We start from the raw sequence: 16,654 nt of genomic DNA on the forward strand, positions 1-16,654 counted from the left end.
ATTTATATTTATTTATTTATTTATTTATTTATTTATTTATCCATTCATAGAATGCATGGTTACACCTCCAGTGTGTCCCCGTGCCAATAGCCAGCTATCAAATAGCATGATAGAGAGTAAGGCAGATTACACACTCTGCCCCGAGGCATGTGGCAGGAAAATCTTGAGAGATTAACCTAATTTATTGGTGGGAAAAGCCATGCCCTCCGCTTTCTACGAAAAGTCGTTTCACAGGGCTCTGCTCTTATTACAACTGATGGAGTATTCTAGTGTTTGGCTGCCAGGTATCTAAAAGACCGACCACCCATCCTAGCCTTTCTGATTCTTAGAACTCTTACTAGCGCTTTACCTTCGGATCTCAGGTATCTGTTTGGTGTGTAGGGTGTTATCATTGTTTGAATGTACAGCGGGCCTTTTTTTGCCAAGATACGGTGGCAGTAGCACATCATCTTAAACAATATTCTTTTTTCCACTGGTAGCCAGTGCAGTCTGGCTAGGGCTTTTGTTATAGATGTTCTTTTGGGGAGATTCAACACTAGGCGGGCTGCTGCATTTTGTATCGAATGCCTAGATATAGGACAATAGCGTAGTCAATCTAAGAGGTGACTACGGCATTTACTATACTTTTCCTGGCATTGACAGTTAATAGGCCGAGGAGCTTCCTCAGGATCTTTAAAGTCACAAAGCATTTACCTGTGACTTTCCGAATTTGACTCTCAAATGTCAAATTGGAGTCGAGCCACACTCCAAGATTTTTTACTTCATTTTAGGAGTTGGAAGTTGGCCAACGCCTCTCAGGCCACTATGCTGATGACCAGACGGATGAAGCCCTTCTCACTATCATCACCTACTTTTTGCCGCCATTGACTTTCAGGCAATGATTAGATATCCATGCTGTTACCTCTTTCAGGCAATGGTAAAATGTATGGGAAGTGAGATCTGGGTTTTGAGACAGTGTGATTATTAGCTGAGTATCGTCAGCATGGGATACAATGGTCACCTTATAACCTTCCACTATATCCGCAAGTGGCCCCATATATAGATTGAACAATGTGAGACTTATAATTGAGCCTTGGGGAACTCCCTGTAAAAGGAGAAAACTCTTAGATGTTTGTGCGTCTTGTGTGACCTGGAATCCCCATGATGACAAGAAGGATACCATCCAGCGAAGGGTCAAGCCCAGCCTCTAACAGCACACGTCTCTCATCTTTGGAGGAGGAGGCCATGAGAGATGGTGTCAAAAGCTGCTCTCAGATCCAACAGTATGTGTGTCCTTTGTCCACGTGCTGTCTTAGGGTTTCCGTAGCCAGAATAAGAACGGACTCAGTAGAATGTGCCGCACGGAAACCTGATTGCAAGGGGTGCATTAGGTTATTTCTGTCAATATGGTTGGTCAACTGTATATTTACTACTTTCTCTGCAATTTTTGCAAAAAAGGGTAAAAGCGAGATGGGACGTAGCCTCTCTAGCACCGAATGGTCTATTTGAGGTTTTTTCCTTAATGGTCGGACCATAGCTTGCTTCCATTCATAGGGGACTTCCGAGATGAATGGCATAATGCAAATATCTCCCTGCATCAGCAATTCTGGGCGAGCTGGGTACCTCGGGGATCCAGATTTGATTCTGTTAGATAGCTTCCTCATCTCATCTAGCTCTAGCACCTTAAACTCATCTAGGGTTTCTCCCTTAAAAACTGTGCTCAACGGGCATTCATTGCTTCTGCCCTGCTGTGCTTCCAAGGGGAAGGTATCGTAAATCTTTGCCACTGTCCCTGAAAAGAATTCAGCAATTTTGTTGCAGGACTCCTCCATGGTGATAGGAGGCTCCGTTCGTTTTTCAGTTGACTGTAAGGATTTTATCATGGCGAACATTTCTTTAGAAGAGTTTTTAGCCCTTTCTAACTTACCGGTATAGAAATCCCAGCAAGTATTTTTTTATCAGTGTGTGGTATATTTTTAGGTCTATTTTATACTCCTCCTTGGTTTTGGTGCAGTAGTTCTTACGCCATCTGTGTTCCAACTGTTTACACTTTTATTTGGCTTTTATTAATGTGTCATTGAACCACGGTGCTGATGCCTTTGCCCTCTTGGTATCAGTTTTGGTCCATGTTGCTACTTCATTCAGCGCTTCTGTTATCCATGCGCCCACTTGTGTATTTGCTACATTTATGTCCTTATCCATATTGGGTTCACTTTTTTTTGCAGCGCCTGTGTAAACATATAGGGCTCACAAATGACCATTTTCTAGGGGTAACTGTCTGTTTGAGCTTATCGGTCGAGGGGCTCTGAGACGGAATGAGGAAAGGAATTATATGGTAGTCAGACCACGGACTGACCAGGATACGCCCACTTTGAGATCTGTTATCTTAGTGAAAATTGGGTCTAAGATGTGACCCACTTGATGAGTTGGCATGTTAACCTTTTGCGCTAAGTTAAACATCATGAGGTCTTTACAAACGGTTTGTACCTCCGGATTCTCAGTTTCATCAAAATATATATTAAAGTCACCTAAGACAAGAGGTTTGTTGTGACGTATCGCTGTATATATCACTTTTCCCCCCAAGTTCATTGTGAATTGCGTTTCTGGACCAGGTGGGCGATAGATCAAAAAACCAGCTATAGTGTAATTTTCTGCTACTGAGAGAGTAAAAGAGAGAGTCCCACACTTCTCTAGGTTGGCTTCACTTATTACGGCATTTCATTGGTATTTCATAAATTATTGCTATTCCCCCCTCTTTGACCAGCCCGGTCATGTCTTACTATCCTATATCCTCCTGGAAGTGCATCCAGGATGTCTGGGGTAGAGTTATCATTGAGCCATGTTTCCGTAAGAAACATGGCGTCTGGCATTTGTTCCTTCAATACTTCAGAGATCTCATATTTATGTTTAGCTAGAGACCAGCAATTCAACAGGAGGAAAGACGGCTTTTTCCCCTGCTGTATGTTGATATTTAGCAGTCTCATTTTAGGTGTCTGAAATATTCAAATGTATCTCTGAAGTGTAGAGGGGCCCATGTGATTGAGTACGATCATCTCACATATGACACACTGTACATATTACATATAACAGTACCATGCATGCGGTTCAGTTCGTATTAGATTACAGACATTAGAATGTGATGTGGCAGAAAAAGGAGCTGCGCCTGGGCGAAATGTATTTATTTATTTTTATTTAAGAGTTTTATATAGTACTGACTAGACCAGAGGGTATAAAAGTACTTTCCATCAGTACATGTTCATAACAGATAACTCATATAATCAGTGCATCTCAATTGAATCAAAACAATCAAAGTATGAGCACTAGTTAAGAAGAACAATAACAGTGGAGGGAAATAGGTTTTGTGGGAGATGGATGTCCTGCTTGTTGAGATGTTAGATGAGGAGGAGATCCTTTAGCTATCTCTTGAATATGAATAAGGAGGGGTTTGTCCTGATATGTACTGGAATGGATTTTTAGATTTTGGAGGCATTGCTCAAAAAGGAGCGTGTTTTGTTTGTGGGCTTTTGGCGGAATGAGGAGTAGGGTGTTTGAGCTTCTAATTTTTCCTGTCTGGTCTGCTTTTATGAGTTTAGAGGTGAGGTAGGCTGGTTTCCCTCAGTGAAGGGCTTTGTGAGTTAGACAAGCAGTTCTGAAGTTGCAGTGAGCTTCAATCGGGGGCCAATTCAGTACTTTCAGGACTGGGGAGATGTGGTCATATTTTTTGATTCCTGTGACCATTTGGCTACTGCATCGAGATCGAGAGTGGATCTAAGGAAAGCAAGATAGGCTTTCACTGTGCCTGTGAGGGTGGTGTTCCCATAGTCTAATCTGGACAACACCAGGGCTTGGGTGGCAGATTTAAAATAATTTGGTGGCAGGTAGGGTTTAATTATTCCCAGAAGTTTCAGGATGTACAAGGCATTCTTCACACTGTTCTTTAGATGATCTTTCATGATCAGTTTGAGGACCAGTGTGATTTGTAGAGATTTGGTGAAATTAGCTAGACTCCGAGCAGTTGATAGTGTGTATGGTGTTTATCCATTCTTACATCTGGGGAATGTTCTGTCCTTGATATGAGAAGAATTTCTATCTTAACTTGGTTGAGTTTTAGGTGGCTGCGAGATACCATTGTTGTGCTTCTTTAAGGGTGGCCTTTAGCCAGGGTATGTCATCAAGGGAGGAAATTTCAATGTAGAGCTGGGTGTCATCTGCGTATAGATTGAAGGGGATGTTTGCTTGGTTGGGAATGACAGTGAGGGGTACCAATGAGAAGTTGCTATCTAAGCTTCAGGTAGTACAGAACACTGCTGCACGTTTTATCTGTAACCTCCCCCCTGGCACAGCATCTGCCCCTCGTCTACAGACCTTACACTGGCTACCTGTGAGAAGCAGAACTGCTGTTGAACTCACAAGGCTCTACACAGTAAAGGAACTACCTATATATCATCAAAGCTCATTGCTATACCCCTTCCATACTCTTAAGATCATGCAACAAGGCTTTGCTTAAGGTCCCCAGGTTCAGAAAGGCCATGTCAGGATGCAGGTCATTTTCCTTACTCGCCCCCTACCATTGGAATAACCTACCAATGCAATTATATATCTGTGAGGACCACTTCCACTTAGGGAAATTACTCAAGACTCACCTATTTCAAAGGTATCCCTCTCTATCTGTAGTCTTGGTCTCACGCTGAGATATCCCTCCAGGGGTGATTCGAGTGCGTAATAAATACAAATAACATAACATGTATATATTGAACAGTGTGGGTGAGAGGACCGAGCCTTGGGAGACACCCTGTGTAATTGCTCTTGTGTCAGAGGTCAGGTTGCTTCTTTTTATTTGTTGAGAACGGTTATGTAGAAACGATGTGTAACCAGTGAATGGCCACCATGTTTACGCCGATCCTTTTTTGGAGGGAATGCAAGAAAAGATTGTGGTCAACAGTCTCAAGGCCGCTGATTGGTCTAGGGTGTGAGCAGACAGCATTGGTCTGTTTAGAGGGAATTATGTAGGTCTTCTACTATGTTCAGAACAGCTGTCTCTGTACTGCATTCTTTTCTAAAGCCTGATTGATCAGAGTCCAGGAGATTGTTGCTGTCTATGTGTTGGTTAGTTGTCAGAGAACACATCTATGCAGAGTGTTGGCTAGGAAAGGTAGACTGGAGACTTGTCTGAAGTTATTGAGGTAGTTTGGGTCTGCTCCCGGTTTTTTAAGCAGTAGAGTGACTTGACCGAGCTTGAGACAGTCTGGCATCAATCCAGTCGTCAGGGAGCTGTTTATAATTTCAGTCCAGAGGGAGGATATGGCATGGTTGAGTTTTTTGCCAAGGATGCTGGGAGGTGGTCCACCAGGTTGGGGGAGGGTTTGGACATAGCCAGCAGAGCAGAAATGTCCACATCTGAAAGTGGGTTGAATACCTTCCAGACTCTAGGAGTTGTGAGGGGCCCTAGGATTAGATTACACCTGTTGTTGTCTTGTGGAGTAATCATTGATAGCAAGGCCATGGGGAGGGATGGGATTGCTATCTTCCTTTCTGGGAGAACAGTTCTCCTTGGTTGACTGGTTATTATCTTCAAGGGAGAGCTCAATCTTTGGAGGTCTGAGGGTTTTTTTTAAGGGTGTTTTGGAGATTAGGTGTTTGATGATATTGAAGAAACTCTTTGGGGCGGTTGGTTTGGAGGTTTGTTGTTATTGAAAAAGCTCCTTGGGGCAGTTTTTGGCCTTGTCTAGAACGCTGAGGAAGAAGGTGGCTTTTTCTTTCATGGTGTGCTTTTTGTAATATCTGTGTGCCCTCCTCAGTTGATCAAGGTGGGCTGTGGATGTATTGGTTTGCCATAGCCTTTCTGCTGCTCCAAGCTGTCTTCTTATGGTCTTTAGGTCTTTATTTAATCAGGATCCTGAAGTTGTGTTTGGCACCCTTTTCATTTTCAAAGGGGCTACCTTGTCCAGTATGGAGGACATTGTTGAGTTATAATGGGTGGTGTTCGTTTTATGAGGGGTTGTCTGATGAGTGGGTAAGTAGTGATCTTCCCCATCAGCCAGGGGAATTTGTCTTATGTTTCTCACCCATTGGAGGATTTTTCGTGTGAGAGTTGGGTGGTGAAACAACTTGTTGATATGGAACAAAATAAAGTGATGATCCCCCAATTGACGTGGACGATGTTGATGATAGCTAGTGCAGTTGTAGCCATGCCCAGTCCTAGTGTATAGTGCGGAAGCTGCCAATGGTCTATTTTTGTGCAAATAAAAACTCAATAGGTGCAGCTCATGCCAAACACTGTGGTTGATAGCTGGGTGGCGCTGGACATCTCAAAAGATTAGACATCCGTAGAGCAGTAAAGTGGCTGACACAGTGTAAGAACCAAGCGCCAAAGTCCACAGTATTTAGTACCCCAATTCTCATGTTTGTGAATGACACTCTTACTTTCTAGAATTCTGCAAGGCCCACAAGCCCCTCTTAAATTATTTTATATCCTTTTGCACAGCTAGGGGTCTAGAGATAAACTTCACAAATTCTAATTTTATTGCACTGAATCCCCATTGTTTATTTAGGGGTAGAATGTTGATGGAGGGGGTGCCCTATGAGCAAGTGAAAAGCTTTGACTATTTGGGTGAACGATTGGCTGATGACTTGCAGACAACTTGTCTTGGGCCCCCGAACTGGAAAAAAGCAGAGCCACCATACACCAAAGGTGCCTGTCATAGTGAGCAAATACAAGGCTACCTCTTGCAGAGCAGTATCGTCAGCCCTTGGAGTATAAAGGGTCACAGCATTGGCAGGGTCTACAAACGGCTACATATGGAGCAGAAGTCTGTGGATGTTCCAACGTCTCTTTACTTGCCCAAACGTTGCCACATGTTGTACACTATTGTGTTGAGTATGCACCTAAAATAGGTCTAATAACACCTAACCTGACAATGTGGATTGTATATGTGCTATCCATCTGTGTAAGAACAAACGCCGAATGACAAAAATACAATAGCCCTCCACATTGATGTCACAAACTCTTTTGAAAACACATGCAAATGTCCATAGATGAGCATTTTGCCAAATGAAAGTATCATTTAGGAGAACTCCCACCAGTGTCTGTTCCAAATGTTGAGCCACAAGTGTTGTAATCAAATGTTAAATGTCACACAAATGACGATGGTCCATGACAAATGTGCTATTCACACTCACACATACACACAATCAAAATTACATTGGAGGGCACCAATCAGCCAAAAGCATATATGTGAACTGCAATGCTGCACCGCAATCAACAAGAGTATATAAGCCAAATATTTGCTTTTTAATGTTAATAAAAAACTTGAGATAAAATTACTAACAAATACATATGCTTTGTTATGTTATGTTATTTATATTTGTAGCACCCACAGAAACTCCAAGGAGTGTCCTGGCACAAACCTTGAGAGGTGAGGGGGAACCAACAAGATAAATAGGAATGTTTTCAATTTTTTTTAGGAGGATGAGATCCTGAATGCTACGTAGAGCAAAAGGCAGCGAATTCCGAACCAGTGTAGACTTCAAGGCAAGGGAACTGCCCCCCATCCTTTGTAGTTGGTAACGAGGAACATGAGTCAGGAGCTGAGAGTCAGAGCGCAGTTGTCTAGATGGAGTATAAAAGGTAAAGCGCTTCTGCAAGCATATTGGATCTGCGGCATGCAGGGCACGATGTGCTATGACCAGAGCTTTGAACTTAACTCATTCGGCTACGGGCAGCCAGTGAAGAGTGCACAAATGTTGTCTCACGCTTACAAAACTTACTTAGCCTAAAAATGTTGCTGGAACACTAATTATCTATCTAAAAATTAAATTATCCTAACTACGGTTTACCTACCTAACTTAACTTAACTCATCCGTTGCTACACAAGTATCATGCAAGACCACAAAAACATCTGCCCCACCCCTTTAACACAGCAATGCAGAAAGGACATACATATCCTATACACAAACTAAGTAAACAAGTTAGCATTCAAAATAATATATATATTTTTGCTTTCAATTTTTCTTTTTTTTCACTTTAGTATTAAACATATAAAAGTTCCCTGACTCTCCCACCCGACTCAAAGTATTAAACAATACAAAATAAACCCAAAAACCATATTTACCTGATGAAACTACTAATTAAACTATGTAAGCCTACCTAATTAAACCAACACTACACCTACACTATAACTATTAGCAAATATAAAAGAGATGGTCCTAAAGACACTTACACACAATGGGCACTACAGTTGGGCGAGGATACAGTCCACTGATTGCTGCAGTGTGTCCATCTCGTGCAGCATTGTGGCCATTCAGTTCCAATCCTTCAATCTTACATTTAAAAAAAATCCACATCTTGGGTGGCCAGCCCCTGTACACAATATTGGCCTGTACTACAGTGTATAGCTTGTCCTTGGGCTAGTGTTGGTGCTGATAAAGGGCCTGCCTGCTTATCTTGGCCACCTCCATTGCTTATGCCTTTGGAGGCCATCTTGTCCTTTTCATCTACTTTATGTTTGAATACTTTGCAGACTTTGCAGCCTTCTTCCCGTAATACCGACGCAATATTTTCCTGAACCCCTTGGCAATTAGAGAGATGTGGCTATAACGTGCTGTTCGTGTTCTAACAGCACATTCCTCCTCAGCAGTCATGTTCTTTGTTGGACAAGAATGACACATATGTCAGTCATTGTGTTCATAGCTGACACTCAATGCCAGTCAATGCATGAGTACATTGTAGATGCTGACTGTGAAAAGGGAGACTATAGACTGGAATGACATCTGTTCTCTGAAAAAATCAAATATTAAGTATATATTGAGAGGAGGATAGCTGATCTGGGTCATTTGTCTTCCTTTGGCATTTAGGATTAGAAAACATCTTTCTTACCTGTGTTCTCCCTTTGTTTAGAAATGTTTTTTAGGACAAAATCGTGTTAGTGCATGTTTTTATCGTATGTTCTTTTTTTGTATATTGATTTATTTTATTTGCTCACTGTTCAACAAATATAACGTCAGGCGCCGATTTTATTGTTTTGTGATTGTAATATTGTTTTTTATTGTGTCACTATTTCTAATAAAATATAGAAATTTTTAATTACAATAAGTCTGGATTTGGTCAAGATTCTGGTGTATTGTTCTGGTGATTGACTGGTCGGTTATGAGTATGAACCTGTGAGGTTACCCATCGATGTGCCAAACAGGGGAATTCTTCTCTGGACTTGTGTCTTTTGGTGCTCTACCCCTGTTTGTGGCATAGAGCCCCTCTCTTTTACTTTTTTAGTAGACTGTGAAACTTGTGCCAAGCATCTGATCACTGTGTGAGAATCACATTACAACATTACACATCAAGTTTTTTCATCACACACTGTGCCATCAACTGAACATCGTAATTGAAGTGACTTTCAAAACTCTCAGAGAGCCTTGAGAAACTAGTAACCCTTAATTAATTTACTTAAGGCCTTATTCACAAGCCCCTTGTGATGCTGGTATGTCACTTTTTCCTATATAAAAAGTGAATAACCAGCGGCGCAAGGGGCTTGTAAACAATCCCCTCAATAGTTAGCGCACACATTTTGATACCATGCCCCTCTAGGATACATATAGGTACTCAGGGGCTCATTTGGAAGAAACTTGTGCTGTGTTGCATAAGTGTCACAGCGTGGCACAGACAAAGGTCTTTGAAGTTCCACGCTAAGTCAATCTTTTGTAAATGACGCCCTCAATGTTAAAAAAAAAACATGCAGCATGCCAGGATGTACTAGCAAGGGGAAACAACCTATGTATTAAGGATGTAGTAACACATGTCCCTACCTGGAATATATTATCCTCGTGCATTGTGGACATTGATCACCATTCAATAGATTTTATTTGTGCAACTGTCATGTCTAGTGCATCCTGTCCAGACACTCACATTTTCTGTGAAAAGGCTATTTTTGGGAAAGCACAATAGGCCTCATGCTGATGCCCCTTACAATAACTTGCTATTAACAATTCCATTTACACACAGGCAGGACTCTTCTGGCAGTGCCGGTTACCCCGATGTACATTGACGGCAGCAATACACATTTATATGTACTTCAAAAGGCGCAATGATCGCATCAGGAGACGCAACAAGGCTGACAGGAATTCACTTCTCTGTGTTGTACTAGTCATACTAGGCTTATTTTTGGCTATCGTGAATGCATTATTGGTATAATGTCACATTACCCAAACATTACAGATTTGCTGGATTTACCAGATCATATTCGTCACCATATGAACTTGCTCACCTGTGATGCTGCTAAAAAAATTTACAACAATGTACTAGATGACCACATACAGTGCACTGACAGATCATGACAAGGGTTGAACGTCCAGATTGGTCCTAACATTATGATATTAGAATAATGCTCCAAATCCAAAACCTGATACTTTTCATGTTGCACGTACTACCAGAGCAGCCATTGCCTTGATTGTCACTCCACACACAGGCAGCAATATGCACAATAGCCTGCTCTGCACCCAGATACAGGTGACACATAGAGGCATTTGGAAATAGAAAATAGGTTTTGTTTTATTACTCACACAGCTTTCTACCCTTGTGCAAACTACGTACATGTTCTTTCATACACATCATGTAAAGTACCATCCATTTACACGCAAATTAGTCTTAGCTGTATCTGTCATACATGGTAACTCTTTCACGGGGCCATTGAGCCTACTAAATCTAAAATCAAATCACGTTATAGTATAACAAGATATTGATGTGTGTCTATGCTGACAAGCATGCACAATGTTGGAATGAGGTCTGCATTGTAGTCAACTTTGTGACACTGTGTGTAGGTATACCCTCGAGCTCATGAACAAACTGTGACTTCATTGTAATCTTACTATGTGTGCTTAAGAATGCAGCAAATATGGTAATAGCATTATGTGGGGAGAAACAAGGGTAGCTTCAAGTAATGTCTGTTGAAAACCATGATCACTCAGGGTTCATTTTGGGACATGAGCCACACCTTTAAAAATGGTTGTGCATGAGAAATGCAATATGTGTCAATTGTGAATTAGTAAGGCATCAGTCATTGCACGGAGAATATACATGAAATGGGGCATGAGTAGGGGCATAACCTACAAGGATGCATGTTGTCAAGTAGGCTGCCTTTTCCACCAACTTTAGACTCATGTGAAATAGTCATTGACAAAGCAACATTTGATACAGTGATGTAAAGTGGGATTGACTGCCTGTGCATATTGACTTCATTGTGGATTGATGTTAAGCACTGTGAATTTCAACATTTGACACAGATATATACTTTCGTGTGACTTCTAGCAAGATAGCATTTCAGGGCACATGTATGTTAGTAATATTAAGCACATACTGCTTTATTTTGAGGTGTGTTCGATTGTTTACAGTCAAAGAAATGTTTTGTAAGTGTCCATCATGATCACGAATCACGATCATTGAAGAATTCATACTCACTGGTAGCATTTGTGTCGTCAAACAAGTCCACCTCCCCTTGTGTGTATAGCTGGGGTCCACCTAGGAGACATAAACAGAGGTACAGTGAGCTGTGAATGCTGAACTTTTATACAGTGTATACATTAAGCATAGTACATTGATCGTGGAATTTCCAGATAATGGGCCTCATTTACAATAAAGTACCACAGCGTGCCACCTCAAGCCCTTTGACTGAGCCACGCTGCAGCACTCTCAAACCATGGTGAAGGATGTCTGTGTCACTGGGATGATTGTTTATGTGCAGGAAGATGTCCCTTCCTGCAAACACAAGCTCTGAAATGACTTTTCAAAATGTCTGTGTGCTGCTTTAGCACACATAGAACTTGCAATTAGACTTTGTTTTAATGATTGTTTATGTGCAGGAAGGTACACCATCTTGTACATAAACAGTCACCAGAGATGTCTACATTGTTCTTTGTGTGCTGCAGAATGCTGCACACATATTAAGAGGAATAAAATGAGGAGAATTGAATACATTTGTTCTCGTTGCACCTCCCTACGGCTCCCTGGGTAGGCGTAGCATTAGGACGCATTTCATGGTTAACGAATCATCATGATTCTAGAAATGTGCAGGTTCCATGGGTGTTGTGTGGGAACACCTACAGCAACACCCATGGAACGGCTGTTACAGGCAAAGTGCTGCGTGTAAAGGGGCCATATTAAAAAAATCAGGAAAAGCCACGCAGTGTGGCTTTTCCTGTCCTTGAGAATATGGGGCAGCAGAAAGCGCTACTAGCGCAGTCGCTTGTAAATAAGTTCCAATGGCTCTCATCATGCAAACCACATTGTGTCACTTTTAAGATTTTATGACACAAAGTACGGTGGTGCAAGAGACTTTCAAATAAGCCCTATGTGTGTTATTGGTAGCTATTTACTTACCCATAGGGCCACCAACTTCCAAACAAAGATGATCCAGCAAGTCTGCCTCTCTGCTGACACCATCCTGCCAGCGGTGCTTTAACTGGTAGACTGTCAGATCCACATCATATATTCGGGACATCTGCTGCCGGACCATCTCCCACCTTTACCGGTATTCCTACGATTGGTATCCTTTACTTACACGTCCCTCTGTGCTAATCACCCTTGGCAGGAAATGGAAGATTAGCCCAACTAGGCCCCCAAACTTATTCTGCGACAGGTTTTTTGACCTGCCTGAGATGCTTTTTTGTTAAATAGAGAATAAAAATAAACCCAATAGAAACTTAAAGCTCAACCTTAAACCTAACCTACAACTACCTACCCCAAAAAACACACACACCAAAATACAACAAATTTGACAAGACAATTAGTTAAAGAGGACAATTGACAGACAAAAAATGCAAAAACTTCACAATGCACACAAAAACACAGGACAATGTTATCAAACTCTCTCAGCAATACACAACATTCTCCTCCACCAAGCACACTCCAATTACTACTAAGTGAAAGAGAAAGAAACTGCACTTACTGATTTGCAGCATGGCTGAGTCATTGCATCATTTCCTGTATGGATTCAACAGGTTTTTACATGTAGCATCATATTTTGCCCTCTGCGTTGTTGTTTTACATGCACTTTTTCTTCATAAATCACATTATCTGCATGAGTGACGTTTGTGGTTGATGCGTGGTTTTCCTAGATGTCGCGTTATTGTTATTGTGGAATCATGCATTTGTACAGGGGATGAGAGGAGCTATTTTTGATGCATGATTTTTCTCTAAGATGCAACACGGTTTGCATCTCAAAGTCACTCAACCAAGAATATAGTGGAAATATGAGGTGATGCGAGGTTTTTTGTAAGTGATGCATCAAGTAATGTTCATGTAAGGTTACCTTACATGATGCATGATATTTACAATGAGTTAATCATTTTTGGTACAGACATTCACGTACGTCTTGGAAAAATGTCAAATTTACAATGAAACGCAAAGGCACTCTGCGTGGCTTTACGTATGCTTGTTAATTTCGCAAGTTCTCTGCATGTTATGGGTGGGACATAGGTGTGGATGTGGGTGTTCCCACAAAACACCCATGTCCACTGTTTCATTTCCAGATTTAAGAGCATTCATACATATGGAAATGCATCAGACTGCTAAGCCACACCAGCATTGGTTTAGCAAGGCACAACAAAGTGAAAAGTGGTGCATTGCAGTGCATGATTTTGTGAAAGAAATATATTAGGTCATAGAATGTGTAAGTGATACCGGGGTACTCAATATGTATGATACACACTTGACATGTTTGCACATGGCACACCTTGACCCATATTTACCATGAAAGTGACTCAGTGCGTGCTAAAAAATCATTTGGATGCGCTGCAATGAGTCACTTTCAAAGCACAGGAATTCAACATATTTAAATTTATATGTTTATTTCCTGTGCTTTCCCCTCTGTTGTCACACAATCGGCTGACATGGCCCAACACTGTGATCCGTGTACCGTTGTGCACAGATGCCTGGTGAGATTTGTTTTGTCCAGGAAGGGACAACATCCTGCATGAAAACAATCTATTGAGGTGATTTCCTCTTTCCATTGAAAGAGGGCAATTATTGGAAGAGCAGAAAGAGGAGCAGAAAGAGGCAAGACAGGTGCAGAAAGAGGAAACGGGATGCAGATAGAGGCAAGAGGTACAGAAAAAGGCAACAGAGGTTCAGGAAGAGGGAACAGGGGTGCAGAAAGAGGCAAGATAAGTGCGTAAAGAAGTAACAGAGGTGCAGAAAGAGGTAAGAGAAGTGCTGAAAGAAGGAACAAAAATGCAGAAAGAAGGAAGAGAAGTGCAGAAAGAAGCAACAGAGGTGCAGAAAGAGGTAAGAGAAGTGCAGAAAGAGGCAAGAGAAGTCCAGAAAGAATCAAGAGAAATGTAGAAAGAGGCAAGAGAATTGCAGAAAGAGGCAAGGGAAGTGCAGAAAGAAGCAAGAGACCCCCCCAGAAAGAGGCAAGAGAAGTGCGAAAGAGACAAGAGAAGTACAGAAAGAGGCAAGAGAACTGCAGAAAGAACCAACAGAGGTCCAGAAAGAGGCAAGAGGAGTGTTGAAAGACGCAAGAGAAGTGCAGAAAGAAGCAACGGAGGGGCAGAAAGAGGCAAGAGAACTATAGAAAGAGGGAAGTGAGGTGCAGAAGGAGGCAAGCGAGGTGCAGAAAGAGGGAAGAGGGTACAGAAAGACAGCAATAGAAGTGTAGAAAGAAGCAACAGAGGTGCAGAAAGAGGCAAGAGGGGTGCTAAGAGAGGCAGGAGAAGTGCAGAAAGAACCAACAGAGGTGCAGAAAGAGGCAATAGAAGTGCTGAAAGAGGCAGGAGAAGTGCAGAAAGAACCAACAGAGGTGCAGAAAGAGGCAATAGAAGTGCAGAAAGAGACCAGAGACGCGCAGAAAGAAGCAAGAGAAGTGCAGAAAGAAGCAAGAGAAGAGTTGAAAGAGGCATGAGAAGAGCAGAAAGAGGCAAGAGAAGCGCAGAAATAGACAAGAGAGATGCAGAAAGAGGCAAGAGAACTGCAGAAAGAACCAACATTGCTGCAGACAGAGGCAAGAGGGGTGCTGAAAGAGGCAAGAGAAGTACAGACAGAAGCAACAGAGGTGCAGGAAGAGGCAAGATAACTATAGAAATAGGAAAGAGAGGTGCAGAAGTAGCCAAGAGAGGTGTAGGAAGAGGGGTGCAGAAAGAAGCAGGAGAGGTGCAGAAAGAGGCAAGGGAAGTCCATAAACAAGCAACAGAAATATAGAAAGAAGCAGGAGGAGTGCAGAAAGGGACAAGAGAGGTGCAGAAAGTAGAAGAAAGGGTGCAGAAAGAGGCAACAGGGGTGCATAAAGAAACAAGAGAGGTACAGAAAGAAGCAAGAGAAGTGCAGAAAGAAGCAAAATGGGTGTAGAAAGAGGCAAGAGGGATGGAGAACGAGGTAAGAGAAATGCACAAAGAAGCAACAAAGGTACAGAAGGCGGCAAGAGAACTGCAGAAAGAGGCAAGAAACTAGCATAAACAGGCCTATAAGGTGAAGCAGGATGGAACACAGGTGAAGACAGAGGCAAGAGAGGTGCAGAAAAAGGGAAGAAGGTTGCATAAAGAGGTAAAAGGGGTGCAGAAATTTGCTAGGGAGGTGCAGAAAGAAGCAAGAGGAGTGTAGAAAGAAGAAACACAGATGCAGAAAGAGGTAAGAGAACTGCAGAATGAGGCAAGCGATGTGGAGAAAGAGGGGAGAGGGGTGCAGAAAGAGGAAAGAGGGGTGGAGAAAAAAGCCAGAGAGGTGGAGAAAGAAGCAAGAGAGGTGCAGAAACAGCCAAGAGAGCTACTGACTCAGGGAACAGGTGTGCAGAACGAGGGCAGAGGGATGCAGAAAGAGGCAAGAAGGGTGCACAAAGAAGCAACAGAGGTGCAAAAAGAAGCAAGAGAAGTGATGAAAGAGACAAGAGAGTTGCAGAAACACGCAAAAGAAGTGCAGAAAGAGGCAAGAGAAGTGCTGAAAGAAGCAACAGAATTTCAGAAAAAAGCAAGAGAAGTGATAAAACAGACAAGAAAGTTACAGAAAAAAGGAAGAGAAGTGCAGAAAGAGGCAAAACAGGTGAGGTGCAGACAGAGGCAAGAGGGGTGCAGAAAGAGGGAAGAGATGTGCAGAAGAAGGGAGAGATGTGAAGAAAGAGGGAAGAGACGTGCAGAAAGAGGGAAGAGGGGGCAGAAAGAGGGGTACAGAAAGAGGCAAGGGGGTACAGAAAGAAGCAAGAGAGGTACAGAAAGAGGCAAGAGAAGTGCACAAAGAAGCAACACAGGTGCGGAAGGAGGCAAGAGAACTGCATAAATAGGAAAGAAAATTGCACAATCAGGCAAACAATGTGCAGAAAGATGGAACAGGGCTGCAGACAGAGGCAAGAGAGGTGCAGAAAGAGGTGAAGAGGGGTGCAGAAAGAGGCAAGAGGGGTGCAGAAATTTGTGCCGAATGAAGCAAGAAGAGTGCAGAAAGAACCAACAGAGGTGCAGAAAGAGGTAAGAAGAGTACAGAAATAGGCAAGAGAAGTACAGAAAGAAGCAACAGAGGTGCAGAAAAGCAGGAGAACTGCAGAAAGAGGGAACAGGGGTGCAGAAAGAGGGAAGAGAGGCACAGAAAGAGGCAAGAGGGGTGCAGAAAAAAGCAAGAGGTGCGGAAAGAGGCAAGAGAGGTTCAGAAAGAGGCAAGAGAGCAACAGAAGCAGGCAAGAGAGTTACAGACAGAGAGAACAGGGGTACG

The sequence above is a fragment of the Triturus cristatus genome, chromosome 7 (genome assembly GCF_964204655.1).
Source record: "Triturus cristatus chromosome 7, aTriCri1.1, whole genome shotgun sequence".
NCBI lineage: Eukaryota > Metazoa > Chordata > Amphibia > Caudata > Salamandridae > Triturus > Triturus cristatus.